Source organism: Macaca nemestrina, chromosome 8 (genome assembly GCF_043159975.1).
Source record: "Macaca nemestrina isolate mMacNem1 chromosome 8, mMacNem.hap1, whole genome shotgun sequence".
NCBI lineage: Eukaryota > Metazoa > Chordata > Mammalia > Primates > Cercopithecidae > Macaca > Macaca nemestrina.
This window is the reverse complement of record NC_092132.1, coordinates 49,895,483-49,915,611: the sequence shown is the minus strand read 5'-3', so window position 1 is coordinate 49,915,611 and position 20,129 is coordinate 49,895,483. Positions and strand designations below refer to the sequence as shown.

The 20,129-nt window shown below is 36.6% G+C and overlaps 1 long non-coding RNA gene across 1 annotated transcript; it reads right to left on the bottom strand.

The window, feature by feature from the left end:
* Window positions 1-3,596: 3,596 nt before the first annotated feature.
* LOC105476112 (uncharacterized) lies at window positions 3,597-15,455 on the bottom strand. Its single transcript, XR_003016748.2, has 3 exons — window positions 15,410-15,455; window positions 15,215-15,304; window positions 3,597-3,728 (listed from the first exon to the last, which is right to left on the bottom strand). It is a non-coding gene; the product is annotated as an uncharacterized lncRNA (long non-coding RNA).
* Between the last annotated feature and the right edge of the window lie 4,674 nt (window positions 15,456-20,129).

The window sequence follows — 20,129 nt, the reverse complement described above, 5'->3', positions numbered from 1 at the left end:
AGGCCTGGTGTTCAGAGGCGAGCCGGGCTTCAGGCATTAGCACACAGATGCGGCAGAAGCTGTGAGTCTGGATGTAACCAGGAGGAGTTAATGTGGTTAGTAGAGAGAAGAGGTCCAAGGACTGAGTTCTGGGATGCTTCAAAATTCAGGTGTCAACGAAATGAAGAGGAACTGGAGAAGCAGTAGCCAGAAATTTGAAATGGAAAACCATAGTGGGTATGGCTTCCTGGAAACCAAATGAAGAAAGTGATTCAAGGAAGAGTGGGAGATCACAGAAAGGCAATAGACAGGGAGTACCTGGACTTTGGCAAACTGTACACTAAATGGAAAAGGTAAGCCAGATTTATAGATAACATCCCAGTTCTATTAAAGGATACTGATTTGTGGAATATTACTAATTCAGGCAATATGTCTTAAACACTCTTGGCCATAATTAGTAAACTTGAAAATAGCTCTTGCAGTTTGTAGTGGGAGGCCAATAATTTTTTTCACGTAAAATTATGTATTAAATATGCATTTTCAAATCTACACATTCTCTAGCTTCTCACCATGGGGACTCTGATATGCCTCCTAAGGTGCTGTGTCATGCTCCTGAGTTGAAGGGAAGTCACAAAGGTCTCTAAGTTTTCTAGGTCACTGGTCTCGACCCAGTCCTCTCAGTTTTTTAAAAAATCCATGTCTTGGATGGAAGCATATAGCAAATCATTACATTTGCAGAGGTCTTAAAGCTTTAAGTAATAGCAAATACATCACATGATGAGCTCTGAACTTAATAGGAACTTGAGTAAGAGTTGGTGATCTCTTGGATTTTTAAGTACAGGGAAAGTATCAGAAGGCTGGAATATTGAAAATGTAGTTTTAAATTCAAAATTAAAGAATTAGACCATAACCAACTGATCACTGAGTCAAATGTGGCCAACAATCTGGAGTGTATAACTAAAAGGATGGCTTGTGACTACTCTGAAAAGGAAGCAACATGATGTGGCCTCCCATGCTGCTCTCATTCTATCGCAAGACATGGTTCCCACACTGGCAGAACAAAATCAAAGAGTCGAAAGCAGAGTTATATAGTCACAAAGGCATGTGATTTACTCAGGGGACCTTGGTTTGGGTTTTAGCTTCACATCTTATTTATGTGGTTAGAAAAATTTGCCTAACCTCTGAAAATCTTAGTTTCATCATGTGATGAAAATAATACCTTTATTATAAGTTGCTCTCAGGGTCAAATGAGAGAGAGCGATAAAAGCAATTTATAAAGCATAAAGTACGAAATAGACATCAGTTATTCTAGGTTGGAGAAATGTTGCCCAAGTGATAGTAGCGACCTAAAGTGCCCATGAGAGCTTAGCTAACTTAAGGAAAGAGTAGCACCTAGAGCAAGAGCAGTGATAATTGACATTGTCTTTGACCTGGGAAGAATCTACCTGAAGGTCTATAGTTAGTTCTATATTTTTAGAGGTACATAAGCAAATTGGATTGTGACTACAAAGCCTCATGAGAATAGTGAGAAGATTAGATACCATACTCATGAGGAGTATTTGAAGGGATTAAGAAGTCTTGAAAGTGGTGATAGTGGTGATGGTAGGAGTGAGGTAACCATCTTCAAATAGTTGAGGATTGCTAGGTGGTGAAAGGATTTAGTTTGTTCTGTTTGGTCTTGAGGGGTAGCAATCAAGCACAAATGATGAATCTAGACTTCTGGTCACAGAAAGACAGGACTTTTTGATAGAGGTATGGCATGGTTACAGCAGGACCAGAGAAGTCCCCACCAGTGGAAGTTTCCAATGTGACTAGATGTCCACCTGGCAGGGAAGAGAATTCATGGACCAGATGGATGGTTAGGCATCATGACTCCTTACAATACCTTAAAAGTTATCGCAATAAATATTTTAAAAAGCCATAAGAAGAAATAAAGAGCAAAATAAACCCACAAAAGTGGTGCAAATAAAAAACAATACAGTATAACAAGTATTTTCATAGTATTTACTTTGTATCATATGTAATCTAAAGTGCCTTCCAACCTCACAAGTCCATCATTTCATGACATTGTCTGTCTATTTATTTATCTTTCTATATATCCATGTAATATTCATGAGCATAGTGTACTGTCTTCTTCTGGAAGCTCTGTTATGACTGCAGTTTCCCTATTATTTAATCCCATGTTTAGAAAGGGCATTTAAACGGAGATGTAATCTTTAATTTTTTCCCGCTCTGCTTTGGCTGCCTGACTCTTGTCTTAACCCTTCATGTGCCTTAGAAACTGCAGACTCCAGAGAGCCTTCATATTATGTGAAAGGATTTTCCAAGGCCAAGCTAACTGCATTCAATCTTTATCTCAAATGAAAGAACAACTTTGATCTGTCAACTGTGAAAAGTAAACTGGGCATGACCTTCACTCATCACCAATCATCTCACTTAATGATGTTTGTTAACTTTATTCTGATATTAGATCATGGTCCTTCTTTGTTCTGTCAGAGTTTTTTCATCCAAAGTCTAATTATTTCCATTTATACGTATAAGGAGAGCTTGGAAGCCCAGTGTATTGGATATGCAGTTTATTGAAATACATCTCAAATTTTAAAGATAGTTTGTTGTATTTGCTATTTGCCTAAGAAAGTGGAGAAAATGAAGAGATTGACTTTAAAGTCAAATATCCTTTACTCACTTCATTGCCCTTGACACCCTGAGCATTTCTTTTGCTATGTGATTGTGTGTTCTAGCTCAGTTGCTTCTGTTTTACCTTTTCACCCGGAAGGCCCTCAAATGACAATTACTGCTTCTTAAAGGATACAACTTCAGAGAAGCTGTCACCATGAATCAGGCTAGACCTGACTTGAAAAAAACCTCCTCTGATCTGAAATGCTTCAAGTGTTTTATGTGATTGAACCTTTTGTTTGCTGAAAAGATATCAGGTCACCAAAAGCAGATTATCTTTTCACAGCATGGCAGAGGATAGGCTAATCCATTTTCTCATGAACAGTCTGAAATAAGCTAAATATAATTAGCTGTATAACACTTTAGAATAATTCTCAAGTATTTTAGTACCTCTTAAAACACTTTCTTTTAAATTCATATTTAAAATTTGTAATCCAAACTGATGGTTTAAATATTCAAACCTGTTTATGATATACACAGATAAGAATTAAAATAACCTGGAAACTATTTGGTTAAAATCATTGGTCTAGGTAAGAAAATTGTGCCTACCATTAAGCTGGAATTGACTCAATCCATACTCATTTACTCCCTGATGCCCTTGAACTGTGAGTCATGTCACTGTCTCCCTGTCCCATGTCATATCACAAGGCTAAAATAACTTGGACACTGAGTACAGTCAGTATTTGCAGCTTCCCCATCCATGGGTTCAACCAACAGCAAATCAAAAATATTCCAGGAAGGAAACAATGCCCTAAAAACTATTGAAATAAGAATTTTAAAAAGCCATAAGAAGAAATAAAAAGCAATAATAAAAAAATCATTCCCACAAAAAATGATGCAAATAAAAAACTAATACAGCATAACAAGTATTTACATAGTATTTACTATGTATCATAAGTAATCTAGAGGTGATTTAAAAGTATACATGAGAATTGCCATGCCATTTCATACAAAGACTTTGAGCATCCTTGGAATTTGGTATCCAAGGGAGGTCCTGGAACTAATCGCCTGCGGATACCCAGGGATGATTATACATGTAAAATTCCTCATCCTCTTCTTCCCAATACAGGCTTCTATGAAGGGATAACAAAAATGGAAGGGAAAAAGAAACAACATGTGTTAAATTTATTTTAAAAATTTATTACACACACACACACACACACACACACTTGCCTCAAGTAAGTATGTAGGCAGATAATTATTTTCATAGCTACATTCCTATATATTGAATTAATTGAATTATTAAAGAATGATATAAATCAAATAAAGTTCCTAATCAATTTTATTTCAATATAGCATAAAATTATAAAAAAGCAATAAAGCAATGTCTATCAAATTGCTTTTGTTAGAATGTCCAGTGCTTTTTCATTGAATAAACATGAACAAATATAAACTGTCAGAATTATTATCAGTAATGTGCTGGAAATAATCTGCAGTATTGGGGTTAATAACCTGTGGAAGTGACAGGATTTGGTACCTGAGTTCTTGAATCTTCCCAGCACGTCACCAAGAATGACAACCATTTTAGACATTTTGACTTGAAATTAGGCTTGAAAATAGCTACTCTCTTGGGGTGAGTTAACATTTAATGTTGGGCAAGTAGAAATGACTGCTGATTTTCATTCTTTATATTAATTCCATGGGGAGGGTGAGCTAGTAAAACATTTGTGTGAGCTGGTCATTATTTGAAATTTATTTACCAAAGTGGCTTACGTAATAATCATCCCCGTGCTAAATCAGTCAGTCAACAAGTTTTTATTGAGTCCCCATTGGATTAGAGTAATGTATAGTAATGATGTATTCAGTAGTGTACAGATGTATGCAGCAAAGATTAGACATGAGCTCGACCCCCAAGGCCTTACAAGCCATTAGAGGAGACAAACAGACACATATCATCAACTGCAGTGTAACCAGATGACTTAACTCCCAGGGCATGGAAGAGTAATGGCTGGGCTGGGATTGTTCTGGAGGGTGATGGGATGGGTTACATGTGGGAAATTTGCATGATGTAGGTGCCTTGGTCTGGGTTGGGTTGAAGAAAGTTAGTGGCTTGGTAGAGGAGAAAAGCAATTTCGCTTAGTGAATACAGTGTAACTTGGATAAAGACTGAAGTAGAGGATGGGAGTCTGTTTATTTTGTCTGGAGGTATAGCAACATGGAGAAACATACAGGTAAGACATAATGGATAGAATTATTTGAAACCAAGATTGGCAGGGTTGACACTGGAGGGGTATAAGTCACATACCCAATAAAGCTCCAGTTTAGCTTTGTTGGAGTCTGATAGACAAAAAATTGCACACTTTTGATGTATATGTCTTCATGAGCTTGGATGTATGCATACCAAACTGTGATACCATTACCTTAACTAAAGCACTAAACATATTCATCATCTCCAAAAATGTCCTTGTGTGTGTTTGTGTTTCTCCTCTTCCTTTTCTTTGGTAGGAACACTTAACATGAGATCTATCCTCTTAACATTTTAAAGTTCACACTACCATAGTGTTAACTATAGGTACTTGTTGTACAGCTGAACTCTAGGATATATTCATCTTGCATAACAGAAACTTTATATTTATTGAAAAATTCCCCATTTCCCCTTTCCCCTAGTCTTTGGCAACCACCATTCTAGTCTCAGCTTCTGTGGTATTCACAGAAGCTACGTGGGTATACCCAGTCTGTGGTATTCTGTTATGGCAGAAGAAAATGGACTTAGACAGATGTCTATCTTTTGTAAACCAGCAATACTCAGTGCATAATTCTGTTGCAATGAGTATGTTGTCGTCTTTGTTTTACTTCTCTGTCTTTCCCTCAAGACTGTAAGCACCCTGGGGATGATAACCTAGTCTTACTCATCTTTGCATTCCTATCATTTAACAGAACACTGAGCAAACAAGGGAAGAAGCCCAGACTATACTGTCATTTGGGGGAGACTGTGAAATAGAGTGGATGTTTTTAGAAAGGAGAAGCCACTGAAGGTCAGTCTTGCTGGGGAAGGAGGCTTCACAGAGGAGCTGGAACTGTTTTGGATCTTGAAAGATGTACTGTGCATTGGAAGTTGGTGAGGAAGGAGGGCACAACCATGGGGAGAGAGGCAGAATGCCTGTCCTTCCTTACTTTGAAGCTAAATATGCCTCTCTGTGGCTTCTACTGGTTATTCTTAGTTCATTATCTTCAGATTACACAAAACAGGCCTAATCCCTTTCTCTAGACAGCCCTGTAATGTTTGAAAAGTGTAGGTTTCCCTGAGCCTTCTTTTCTCGTGGTGAGCCTTCCTGACACCCTGTCACCCATATCCTCTTCTGAGCTGCTCCGCACCCAGGTTCCCCTAGTGTTGGGCAGCAAAGGAGGTCAGGACTAACACCACCATGCCTCAGGTAGAGGTTTCTGTAAACAGACTATACTGCATCACCATTCTTGGTGGCCACATCTCCTTATTTACTCATGTTGACCTTAGTGTCACTGAGGACCATCGAAGATTATTTCACACATGAAATTATGTCTCCCCTATTTATAGTTACCTATTAGTGTCACTTATCATTCATTCACTCTCTCCCTCAGTCATTCTACAAATATTTGTTAAGCATTTACTGTGTGTGAGGCACTGTCTTAGGTGATGGGGATGTCAGATCTAGCAGAGTGCCTGACATAAATGTGGGAACTTGTGTTTATCTCTGTTGAATATCATCTTGTCGGATTTGGTTGGGATCGCCAATCTTTCTTGGTCTCTCTCTCTTTCTTGCTCTCCCTCCTTCTCTTTCTCTCTCTCTCTTTCTTTCTCTCTCTCTCTCTCTCTCTCGTGTGCATGTATGTGATACAGACATAAAGATATAGAGTATACATAGTGTGTGTATATATATATATGTGTGTGTTTGTGTATAAATATATATTCTAGTGTTTGTGAAGTTTCCCATTTATGTATTGATGAGTCTGATTAGGTAGAGGGAAGAAAGCTTATCATGGAGGTAAATTATGGATTATAATATTAGACAACATTAAAATCATAACTGTTCCAAGATTCTGGGATAGAGAAAAATAGTGTGTGTATGGGAGAGGAGACTGGGTAGCATATTTGTGATAAGCATGGGTTTTGAAGTCAGACCTCCTGAGATCGAATGTGGGTTCCATCACTTACCTGCTATGTGACTGAAGGCAAAATGCTTAGATTCCCCAAGTTTCAGTGCCATTTGTATATATTCCTGTATACTCAGGAATAATAATAGTTTCTGTTCAAAGGGTTGTTGTGGAAATTAAATGATATTATGTGTATAAAGTGGTTAGTGTAGGGTCTGAGACATATTAAAGATCAATAGATGGTAGATAAAATTATGTAAGAAAAAGAATTGACTTTCAAGGAAGGAAAATGGGACTCAATGATGTCAAAGTCCATTGGAACCAACTTTAGAGGCTATTTGAACTAAAGTTGTACTGGGATTTGACACTGAATTTTGCTGGGTTTCAGACAGTTCTGAAAAATATTTTTACTGGAGCAAAATGTTGGTTGTGACAAAACGTACTGCCGTAGGAGTTGACTTGGCTTAGTAAGTAGATAAATTAATTGTAAAAAAAAAAAAAAAAAAAAGAATCTCTGAATCTCAAATGTGGCTTCTTTACTTACTTTTTACACATGTCACTTTCCACTATAATTCAAAATAGGTGGTATAATTTTTCTGTAACATCTGAATGAATTACACTTCCACCATATTAGTTAGTAGCTTTGCATAGCTTGTAGATTACATTTTATTAATTAAAATGGTTTGATTTGTTATGTGCCCATGTGAAGGACTTTTAAATAAGTTGTAGGAAAAGTAATTACTGGAAAATAACCAGCTGTCTCATCTTTGACTCAGATGTTTCCAGCATTGTCAATTTTAGTCTGTTTCAGAGCAAACCAAGAGAGTCTACATTGATGAGTTAAGAATATTGCCAAATTTAGTTTTTAAGGTACTTGGGATATTACTTATAATTTCTTAATAAATTCCAGCAGCGCTTTTTGATAATTAGGGAATAAGAAAAGCCCTCAGCAGCATGCCAGTACAGTGGAGTAATGGCCGTTTAAAGACATGAGCTTTGGGACTATTTGGAAACAAATGGTCATTTCACCAGAAAAGTAAAACAAACTGAGCAGTTGTACTCAGCTTTCCTTCTTCGGCTCTGTGCCATATTTATAGGTCAACTCCAACTAGTCAGTCCTAGTGAGTTTTTTCTTTGTCAGCAATATGAAGTTTCACCAAGGCAGTGCTTAGCTCTGTTCTCACTCCATGCTCTGATAGCAGGTACATGTTTATTTTCTTTATTTGAAGAAAGTACGCCAATAAAATAAAATTATAAAACAAGCTGAATTGAAGCCAGTCGACCCCAGTTTATCCTGGATGAAGGCTGCAAATAAATGCATGTATAATAGATTTTGCCTTTCTGTTTCTTCTTTCATATTTTAGTGGCATTTTGATTTAACACACTTATTTTACATTGATGGTAGCATTGCAGGGAATTTTAAGTTATATACTAGTTCTTCTACCTCATTCAGGATATAGCTTTCTGACTATTGTGTAAAATTAACTGTATGATGATTCCTTAAGAAAAAAGTGCTCATTTTCTACCCCTTAAATAGTCTACAAGGTGTTAAAATGTGATGAAAATAAAAGAAGAAGGAGAATACATTTGATAAAAATGCCCACTTTTCAGTTGGACAATTGGAGTGGATCGGTTTGTTTTTGTTGAAAATATGCTAAGTAATGAAATAATAAAGCTTTAAAGAATTGTTGGTGGGCAAAAAGGCAGGAGAAATAGGAAGCAGGTAGGACTTGGTGTTACGTTTATGCACCATGCTTGGTGACTTTAGTTTTCTTTTTTTGTGAGCTGCATTAAATTGCTTGTTACGATTTTGGGTTAAGTCTAGCTGGCATCAGTTATTTAACTGTTCCCTTTGGCCTCTGAAGAGAAAGAATGGTAGAAAGAATGGAATATGAATGCCATTTGGTCAAAAGATTCAGGTTCCTCTAATGGCAGGACTCCAGATGCTGATACTGAGCTTTGGGCAGAAGTCTGGAAAAGGTGGCTATGAAGAAGTTGAGAACTTAAACTAGGCATGGTTCCTTCAGCAAATTCTCACAGATACTCGGGCTCATGAAACAACCAAGAGTAAGAACCTTGAGATTGCTACCTCTTCATCTTAGAGATGAAGAAACTGAGGCTGCATATGGAAAGGCTGGAGGCTAGAGAGGTGACATGAAGTCACTCATCAAGTCAGGGCAAAGCTGGTGTTATGACGCATGGCTCCCTTACCATGATGACATTATAGCTGGCATTATAACTGCAGTCACAGTAGGGACTAGGATACCTGCAGAGTTGTAGAGGCTGATGATAAAGTAGACAAAAGCACAGATCACTGGGCTGGGCAGCAGAAAATCTAGGTCAAAGTTGTTTCCCTGAGTCTTTCGACAAGTCACAAATGCTCTAGATATCAGTTTTCTGATTGACAGATGACTACATAACAGCCCCCATTGACCTCAATGGACCAAATGAAATGTGCGTTGTGAAGATGCTATGACAACCAAAGGCAATACATGTGTAGGGCATTACAGAATACAATTGGCCATTCCTTCCCTAAGGAATTCTCAACAATTATTCAGAGCTGCCAAAGCATCTTAATTCACTACCACCCAACAGAAGACAACAAAATTATCTGGCAACTCAGATGAACCTGCATCCCACACACAGTTTTAGTTATGTGTGTGTTGAGAAGCTTGCTTTGAACTCAGCAAGTTGTAAACATTTATTTCATTTATTTATTCATGAACTCATTTATTGAATAATTGAAGCACAAAAAATAGTAGACATAGTGCCTGCCTTTCCCTCAAGGGAAAAACAAACAGATAAATAAATGTGATTTATATGGCAAGTGTTATATATTAAGGACTTGGAAAGACTAAGAGAGGAGGTAAAGGGTTAGGAGGAGGTTTTAAGAAAGAAGTGGTCTTGAAGGTTGAGTAATATCGGGACCTGCTGAGAAGGTAAAGACATGCTGAGATTTTGACCAAGAGAGGAACCTTAATAAAATCATGAGAATGTGACAGTAAGAGGCACGTATGGGAAATACTGTGCTGTCCAGTGAGACAGAGGGTAGAGAATATGGAGAGACTGTTGAGAAATGGTTCTACACAGGCAAGGTAAGGTCAGTCACGAAAGTCCTTGATTAGCAGCTAGGGAGATTAGTATTTTTCCAACAGACCTGGGAGGACACTAATATTTATTCTATAGCAACATTCTTCCAGCTTAAAATGAGGCAAGCTAATTAATTAAATTTATAAATAATTTGTACAAGTACAAGGAAATGTAAGAAAACTACTAATTCAACTATCTGGAACTACGGTTATAACCATTAAGTGAACATTGTACTAGACTTTTCTCTATCCTTACATACAAATAGATTAAAAGAGAAAGATACTTTTTATAAAAACAGGATTATTTTCTGGTTCTGGCAACAATTATACAAATAAAAATAAAATGTAAATTAATCTGGAAAAAAGATCATTTCTGGTATGATGGCATGCCAGAAATAAGACAATTTAGGTTTAAGCAGTAAACTTATGAATGGATGCTGTGATGGTTTTGAAAGATACTAGGTTGGAAAAAGGGATTAGAGGCTGAAGTTTTAATGCCCATGTAGACATGGGAAATATGGCATTGGGCCTGACTGAGGCAGGCAGCTGGAACACAGATCCCTATTTAAACTGGGACCCTGGAAATGAAAAGTTATTCCCTTGGTAAAAGGAGACTAGCAAAAAAAATTACTCACTGGCTCAGGTAGTGTGACTAGAAAATTTGTTACTTTTTGGTACTCTGGATGGGAAAATATGAGGGAAATGAAAGCTCCTGGTCACCAAGAGTAGATGTAAAGTTGACATTTACATTCTCAATTTAATGCTGGAATATTCAAGCTGAGAAACTAACATAAAAACTATTCCAGACAAAAGCAAAAGTTAAATAATTCTATAGCAAGACTTTTACACTCCAGAATGTGCAGGTATTCTGGGGGAAAATGGAGGGAAACAAGTAAAACCTGTAAATTCCATGGGGAAATAATCTATAATGAGAGTCAGCAGACTGTATGAGTAGGAAGGCTAGTATTCCCACAAACTTGAAATAATAGCACAATCTGAGAAAGACTATACAATAACCATGCTTCAAATGGCTAAAATGAAAAAAGAAGAAATGAAAATCATAAGGAGAGAACAGTACACTGTGAAGAGATAAATTTGAAGAAAAAAAATAGAGCGTCTAGAAATATAGGCATGTCATTGATATCTCCATGAATGAGTTATATTAGATTATATGCAGCTGAAGAAAGAATTAGTGAATTGGAAGACAACTGAGAAAATTATGTAGAATGTTGCACAAAGAGATAAAGAGACAGAAAAAACTGAAAAAATATTTAAGAGACATGAAAGATTAGGAAGAGATATTGGAGAAGGGGCAATTCTTGAGATAATGGCTTACAATTTTCCAAAACCGATGAAAAATACCAGCTTTTAAAGACCTATGTACTCAGTGGCGTGCTGGTAAGTGTTAACAACCAGCTCTTCATGATTGAAAAAAGCTCTGATTTACAGTGTTTGTTAATTTCTGTGGTGAAAATACTGTCATTATGACTAATTTCAGGTTACTAGTATGACTTCACTGAAATGGGGATTGGGAAGAGATGTGCATAACTGGCTCTTGTGAGCCAGCATGAGCTGACTTCAGAACACAACTGCATATGCTAAATCCAGTAATTATTCATCAGAAGAGAATCTGTCTTTTGTGTCTATAACTAAGATATTATCATTGTCATGGATGTTCTACAGTTTCACTACAATAACTGTAGAACATCCATGACAATGATAATATCTTAGTTATAGACACAAAAGACAGATTATTTTCTGACGAATAATTATTCTGATGGTAGACTTCTCGTTGGTTTAAACCAATCAGAGCCAACGCTTGGTACTGAGCATGGGATCAGGGAGCCAAAGTATAGGAGTCATGGAGAGGAGGAGTGGACATCTAAATGAAAACCTGTTGCTGTTAGGAAGTGGGAAGGGAAATGAATATGAGGTGAAAAACCTAGCTATATCTATAATATGGTATATATTTTTCAATCAGAAGATTCAGGCTTTTCTTCATTTTGGAGAAATTTTTTTCTTCTCATCATCTTTGAATGACTTTTATATTCCATGTATTTGATTCTACACCTAAGGGAGACTAAAAACTTGTCCTTATTCTAGGCTGTCCATGTCATTCTTCTATATTTTCCTCTTATTTTAATCTCTGCCTTTTTTCTATGCATTTGCTAAGATTGTTCAAGCCTTTTGTGTGTGTGTGTTTTGGGGGGCAGGGGAGAGGATAATCATTTACTTTTCAGCTGAGTTAGCCTTCAATTTGTTTTCTTAGTTTTTTAGTTTCCTTTTTCATCTCATTTACCTTGCTTTTTTGAATTAATCTGCCTATGAAATTATTATATAGATTGAAGTACTCATGGGGAACACTTTTCTATTCCATGGTATGTAGAATGACATTTGTTTAATCTGGTGTCTACCTCTGGGTAGATGTTACTGATTTACAGAAGTTACTGATATGGAGAAGGGAGCCAACTAGTGATATAAATGAAAATTCCTGGATGGAGGTGCACTTTCATTTTGTTAGTTGTGTGATAAGCAGAGTTTCAGCTTTGAGCAGTACCCTTAGGTGTGTCTTGCTTTCTGTTTCCCCACCCCTCATCCTCTCTTGCCTAACTGCCATAGACTGTGACATCTTCACTCTGCACAGAGAAAAGTATTAGGTTCTAATAAATTGCTTCCATAAATTTGGTAGCATAAATTTGACAGGACTTTAGGGAGTTGATTGACTGGTAGCAGGTAGGCTTCCTTGAGCCTGATAATACGGTTTCCTCTCATCCTCCTGGATATGACCTGAATTTACTTGATGTCCAACAGGTTCTAGACATGCAGCCTTTGGAGCAGGGGGTGAATTTGTCAGGACTCTTTTCCTTAAAAGTGGCAGAAATCCAATCTGAGTTAGTATAAACAAAGCAAGATATAAAAGAGAGATGCTGTAGCTTATGTGCTGAAATGATGGGGTGAGCAGAGGAGCTGGTCTCTGAGTGATGAGGTCCAGGAACTGGCACCTCAGGGCTTCCTTGTCACCCCTCACTTCTGCTTCTCTCTAACTTCTAGCTGTCTTCTCTCCAGCTGACTGGTTCCACGAGGCTCCAGGAGCCCAGATGTTATGTTCTTATAGTCTACTGACCAGAGAGAAAGAAAGCTCTTTCCCTCCAGACCTCGTGAGAAAACCCAGAGGAAGATTCTGATTGACTCCTACTGATCACGTGTCCAGCTGTGGGTGGGGTTTTGGGATAGTAAATTGGCAGCTTTCATCAGAAATAGGTGTTCTCTATAAAAGCAAGGGAGGAGGTGATAGTCTGAGCACATAAAATAACACATTTTCACTGAGGGGAGGAATAAAAGCCTCCATATGCTTTGCAGGAACTAAATTCACCCCTGCCGAGCTGTCAGGGGATAAGACCCTTTATTCACATCCAAGTATATGAGTGCCATTTGATACCTTTACCATGCTCCTCTTTACCAAACCCAGAAAAATTTCACTTGTTGATTTGGTAACCTCAAATAAAAATGAACCCCAGGATGTTTCCAGGTTCAGCTTAATTCTGACCAGTTGTCACTTCCTCAGCCCAGGAACTGGTATGGAAATAGGTATTCGGCATCTGCTGCTTTGTGTTATGGCTAATGCATGAGAGAGATGCTTTTCCAGAACCAAAGAGCCCAAGTTACACTGCTGAGGATGAAGAAAGACTGCAGGGGACCAACTGGTTTTTGTTTGGACCACGATTAAGAGAAGGTTCAGTTGTTCTAATGCTTTTAAAATCAGCTTTGCTCCAAAGCACTTGGGTTATGCTATTTGCCATCTTGCAGAAAGGCTCAGCATTTGAGATGTAAGCCAAATGCTTTTAGCCCACTTATAAAAGACACTGCTGCCCTGGGCCCTGCTGGCTGCAGGAGCTGACTGGGCTGGAAGCCAGCACTGAGACTATGATAGTGCATGCCATTTAATACGAAGGGGAGCATGGTGACGTGGTTTAGCTTAGAAGCAATGCTAATTGTTTACTGGATACATTTTACACAGCCCAGGCCATTTATTTTAGCCAAATTTCTCTCATTATTACATAATAAAACCTGACATTTAAAAAAGCACATTTACTTATTTATTGAAAAAGCTAGTATGCAGCGTATCCTTCTTCTAGGTTCATATACTAAAAATCAATGTGCTGGGGAAAAAAAGTAACAAAATTATAAAGTCTATAGATGGGAAGATTAGAAGTGACCTTATTTCAGTGGCCTTAAGTTTTATGAGGGAAGAAACTATTGTCTTGTTTAATTATTGTTTTTTAATTTTATATCTAGTGTTAAGCACAATACCTGGTATATTGTAGGGAGTCATTAAATCTTTAATTAATGAATAAGTAAATGAATACATAAAACATGTAGGAGCAAGAACTGACCAAAGATTCAAATAAAGATTCCGTTAAAACCAAGTCTAAATATGTGCTTGCATACAATGATGGATGGTCACATGAGAACAAAATCTATCTAGTTTTCTCTCTACCCTATTTTACCTGGAATAGGAAGTAGAAGCTCCAAACCCTCATACAAGTGGATTGTCCTTGCAAGATGTCTGTCTTAACAGAAGTTTCCAGAAATTGCATAAGCCCAGCTTGCCTACTTTCTGTCTATAGTTTCTTAACCAAAGTGTTTCCAGACAAATTTAGTTAGATTTTAGTCAAACACATGACCTAAGTGGCTATATGTAAAGAGTAACTCAGAGCCTTCACCTCAGCTTTGGTATTTATGGAGTTAGGACCAGGTCCATACTCTGTGGGGCCTAGTGTAAAATGAAAATGTGGAGCCCTTTTAAAAAAATTATTAAGAATTTCAAGACAGCGAGAGTAGAACAGTAAACCAAGTGCAGGCCCTTCTAAGCATGGGACCAGCAGGACTGAATAGGAGGCATGCCCACAGGACCAACCCTTTATAGATGGCTCGTCTTCTAGGAACTCTGAAAGCACTGGTGAGTTCATATTCACAGCAAGACCCTATTGAAATTGGTGGGTTGTTTAATTATTTCAAAGATAGAGGTGAGATGTAGAGAAAATGTAAAGTGTTGGCATAGATGAGACTGGCTTCCCATCTGAGGTGTCTTCCAGCAGAGAGAGTATGACTAAAATTTCATGTATAACGTACTTCCATTCACTGTTAAAATAAGTAGTGTTCCTAGAGCTTACATTACCTTTTTAGCAGTTTGCTTTTGGGTACCCTGAGAGTTATAATATGTGGACCACTTAAAATGTCTTCTGTAAGTTTCACTCATTCTAAGTGTAGTAATTATGGTGTTTGTAATGTTGTCCATGCCATGTGATATTATTTTCTAATATTAACTCTATTATTATGTAGCAGCTGAAACTAAGCTTGAAGTTAGTTTTCTAATATTTACTCCAATCTGATCTTACCTTATGAAAGTTTATTGGAGAGATCTGAAGCATATCCTACTGGTCCAGAACTGGGGAGAACTGATTCCTAGTCCTTTGTAGGCCTCTAGTCTAGTAATATTCAATAAATAGTTCTTGAATGTTTCAATAAGTGGATGTTAAATCATGTCACAGCAATTAACTATAGCTACCAATCAATACTAAACAATTCCTTACCTTTGAACAATATGGTGAATGCTTTAGGAAAATGCATTTTATTCATCTGAAAATTGATAACAAAAATACATTTTAATGATTCAAATAGTATACTGAATTCTGTCCTCATTGAATTTGAGTACATGTCAAAAAAATTATATTTCACAAGATAATTTATATGCAATTAATTTTGAATTTACTGTAATTATTATTTTTTTTAGTTTCGTGAGATAATTTACATGACATGTAGTAAAATTCTTTCTTTTTAGGTATACAGTTCGATGAACTTTGACAAACTTAAGTGATGCAATTGCCATCACAATCAAGATACAGACATACAGAAAATTTCCATCATCTCAAAAGTTTCCTTCAAGTTCCTTTGTTGATAATCCCATCTCCCTTCCCTAGAAACCACTGGTATGATTTATTTTCATCTAGTTTTGCTTTTCCTAGAATGTCATATAAATAAAGCCATTTATATGGCAGCCTTTTGAGTCTGGCTCCTTTTAGTTATCATACCATTTTGTTTGCTCCATCAGCAGTATTTGGTAATTGTCTTTTTAAAAAAGTCATTCTAATAGGTATACAGTGGTATCTCATTAAATATGCATTTCTCCATTGATAATGATATTGAGCAATTTTTTCATGCACCTGTTTATTCCAGGGAGCTTCTTTGACAGAGTGTGTTGTTATGATGTTTCCCTTTTTTTTTTTTTTTTTAATTTAGGTTGGTTGTTTTCTTATTGAGTTTTGAAAAGCCTTATATATTCTTGTTACCAGTTCTTTATTAGATATATGTTATGCAAATATTTTCTCCCAGTTTCTGTTTTTTCATTTTTTAACTTTGTCTTCCAAAGAGAAGATGTTTTTAATTTTGATGAAAGCCAATTTATCAGTTTTTTCTTTTATGGTTTATGTTTTTTATGTTCGATGTAAGAAATTTTTTCCAAAGCCAAGGTCATAAATATTTTTCTATGTTATCTCTTAGAAGTTTTATAGTTTCACATTTCACACTTAGGTCTATGATTCTTTTTGAGTTAATTTTTATATATTGAGCAAGGTATGGGTTGAAGTTTATATTTTTGCATACGTATATTCAGTTGTTCTGGCACAGTTTGTTGAAGAGACTGTTTATCCACTGAAATGTTTGACACTTAGTGAAAAACAGCTTGGCCATATATATGTGACTTTATGTCTGGACTCTATTTTGTTCCACTGATCTATGTGTTTATTTTTTCACCAATAACAGAATGTCTTGGTTTTATGGTAAGTCGTGAAATTAGGTTCTATGAGTCTTTCAACTTTGTTCTTTTTCAAAATTATTTTGGTTGTACTAGGTCTTCTGCTTTTTTGTATAATTTTAAAAAAATTTATTTTAGCCAGCTTGTTGGTTTCTAAAGCATTCTGCTGAGATTGTTATTAGGATAAACTTTATCAGCCAGAGAAATTTCCTCAGCCTTCTTAAGAAACATTCCTTCAATTATTCCCTTGCGTCTGCCTCTATTTCTTGTTTCCATCATCCCCTATATGCTGAGGCTAACGTGCAGTTGATCCAGAATGACATTAAAGCTATGTAAGTAGCATGAAGGTGGTCCTGTGATTGGGACTGCGGTCTCAGGATTCAGGCTGGCTTTAAACATGGTAGAATTCGTGCTGGAAGTAGCTAGAGGTGAGAGCAGGCAGTGGGGAGACCAACTTTGCGCTATTCCTCTTAGTCTCAAGGAAACTGGAACTAACTTCCTTAGCTTGTTCTACACTCCTCAGAGGAAAGGCATGCCTGCAATGTGAAGAATGATACTAGGGTTCTTTGACTATTTTAAAGTCTTCTCCTCCCCTTTCTTGTTGCTATTTTGGAAATCTCACTCATCCATCATTTACTCTACTTGTCTCTCCTATTCCCTTTATCTTTTTCTTCCATTGCTCCTCCAATTCTTCCTCAAATTTCTAAAGCTCATTAAAAAACAATGCTCTCTAAAGATTAGAAACGTAAAGTAAATATATTTTGGTAGAAGTTTTGAGATTAAAAAATTAGGTATTAAATTAATCAAAGTTACTGGAATGCGCTGATTGTGTGATGAATTGTTGGATAAAATGTTCTGACAACCTAGGAATGTTTTCCCTGGTTTGACTCCACTGTTAATCCACAACTTCATCTTCAAACAGCAATGTCTCTGTAGTGCATCTTTTACAACTTAGTGGAATCACTGAGTTTCAGATTTTCTTTCTTCTTCGTGCCTGGCAGCCATGGACCAATTAGTCTGAAAATATGAACATTTGGGGAGGATATTCTTCAGTGACTCAGCAGGGCAACAGATGGCAAAATGTTTAATGTTTATTTCAAATCCATTTCCATATTGGATTCACATCCAGGAGTGTTAAAAAACATTTTTATTTGGAAAGAGACTGTTGTTCACTGTCAGAAAACAATCTCTGTTTGAAAACATCATCCTTTGAATTACAACTTCTTTGACAGGTGTGGGGCAGACACTGCAATTTCAAGGATCATGAATATGGCTTTCTATCTTCCCTACCGCACACTCTATTTTACTTATCATGGCTACATTTTCAAATGCTGGTTGTTGTGTTTTTATTTTTTTCTTCTTTTCAGGGGAGGCTTAAAGTCAAAGCTTTATTCCCAATATTAGAAATAGAAAAGGAATAATGTATTTAATTTGACAAGCTTTGAAGGGTTGTTCTTACTGTAAATGTTCACAGGTTATTGTGATATGTTTATATCATCTTCCTTGTAGGGCACATGATCATTATCTGAGTCCTTGGGAGTCAGTTTATGAAATCTGAGTCACACTTGGACCATTATAAAAGCACAGAGACAGGTAGGACTCTCTGCTGACGCACAGTCAATACGTACTGACTGTTAACTCGGATAATAAATGAGCTTTCTATTTAGCTCTCTTCAGGACATGGCAACAAACAGTGGGTTTTAATGGCATTCATTTATTTATGTGTTCATTCACTAATTCATTTATAAAACTCACGTTGAGCAATTACTACATGCATGTGTTCATCTGTGGGTGAAAACCAAAAAAAAAAAAAAAAAAAAAAGGCTACAATCAAAGACTCTGAAGACCATTGAATTTAGTGACTTTGTCTACAAGATTTATTCGTATTAAAACATTTGTTTTGTTATATAACTGTCCTTTTATTTTTGTTTTTGTTTGATGTAACTTTCATTCTACTGTGCCTTGAAAAGTATTCAGGAAAGCTGATTTCATGGCTAACTAACAGAGGCAGATTTACCCTGAAGGAAATGAAACTTGTATTTCAGAGCCTCTCTTGCTTGCACAGATCCCTTCTAAGGCTCATGCAGGGATTCTATAAATGGATTTATATGATCATAGTGTTGGTAAAATTTGCAAGGATATTTTAATTCCATTTGATCAAGACTATCTCCACAAGGAACTTTCCTCTGTCATTCTGCTCCTCATGTCAGATGGCAATGAAGTGCTGTGGATATTTTGGGGATACAGCTAAGTAAAAGTTTAGTTGGGGTTCACTTGGCTTGGTTTTTGCAAGATATATTTACAGTTTGTAGTATTATGAACAGTTTTCTAGCTGTTTCATGTAGGAATAACATAGGAATATACCTACTGATCACTGAAATGACTCCCTGAGTGTTTGAACATGAAGTTGCAGGATGGGAAGTCATGGTACAGAGCAGTGCCTGGCATAAGAAGCAAGTGGTATGGAGGAGAAACCAAATTTGAAATATAGGCAGCCAGAAGTGATCTGTGGAAAATTCTTAAAAACAGTAAGTGTGCAAAATTGTAAGAAATAGACTTAATTATTGTCAATGCATAAGCAAAATGGTTCTCTCCCTTGATGAAATTATCTTCCCTAACGCAGCACATGCATTTGTAAATGCATCATATGGTCTTTTATTTCTATTTATAGGAACTGTATAAAGCAGAATTTATCAGAATTTTAATATTTGCAGGGCAGAAACTATAGTTGTACTATATATAAATAGGTAATATATTCATGACATTCATGTGACATTGTATGTTTTATGCATCCTAGTGTATTGAATAGCATCTTAGCATGACACTACCATTAGTAGTAATGAACCTGAAATAAACTTTTCTAAGATATCAAGTATGTCAAATAAATTTTGAGCAGTTATGCTAGAGGAAAACTAAATTTTTTAAAGAAAGTTTCTCCATCGAAAATATTATAATATTTGGTTATAGGAAGAGGCAATCAGAAACAATAGCAAAAAAGTAATATAGAAGGCATTATACAGATATGTCAGCTATTTAATTAATAAAAATATTTTGACTTTCTGGATTTTGTGATTATGGCTTTGTTAGCTTTTTAAGTTTTTAATTTGTTGTAATCTGTTTTCTCATTCTAAGTTAATACTTATATTTCTGCCTAATATTATAGTAGCAATTTTGCATTATTTCTCTTAATGATACCTGATATGGTTTGGCTGTTTCCCTACCCAAATCTCATCTTGCATTGTAACTCCCACAATTCCCACGTGTCATGGGAGTAACCTGGTGGGAAGTAATTCAATCATGGGGGCAGGTCTTTCCTGTGCTGTTCTCATGATAGTTAATATATCTCATGAGATCTGATGGTTTTAAAAATGGGAGTTTCCCTGCACAAGCTCTCCCTTTGCCTGCTGCCATCCATGTAAGATGTGACTTGCTCCTCCTTGCCTTCTGCCATGATTATGAGGCTTCCCCACCCATGTGGAACTGTAAGTCCATTAAACTGT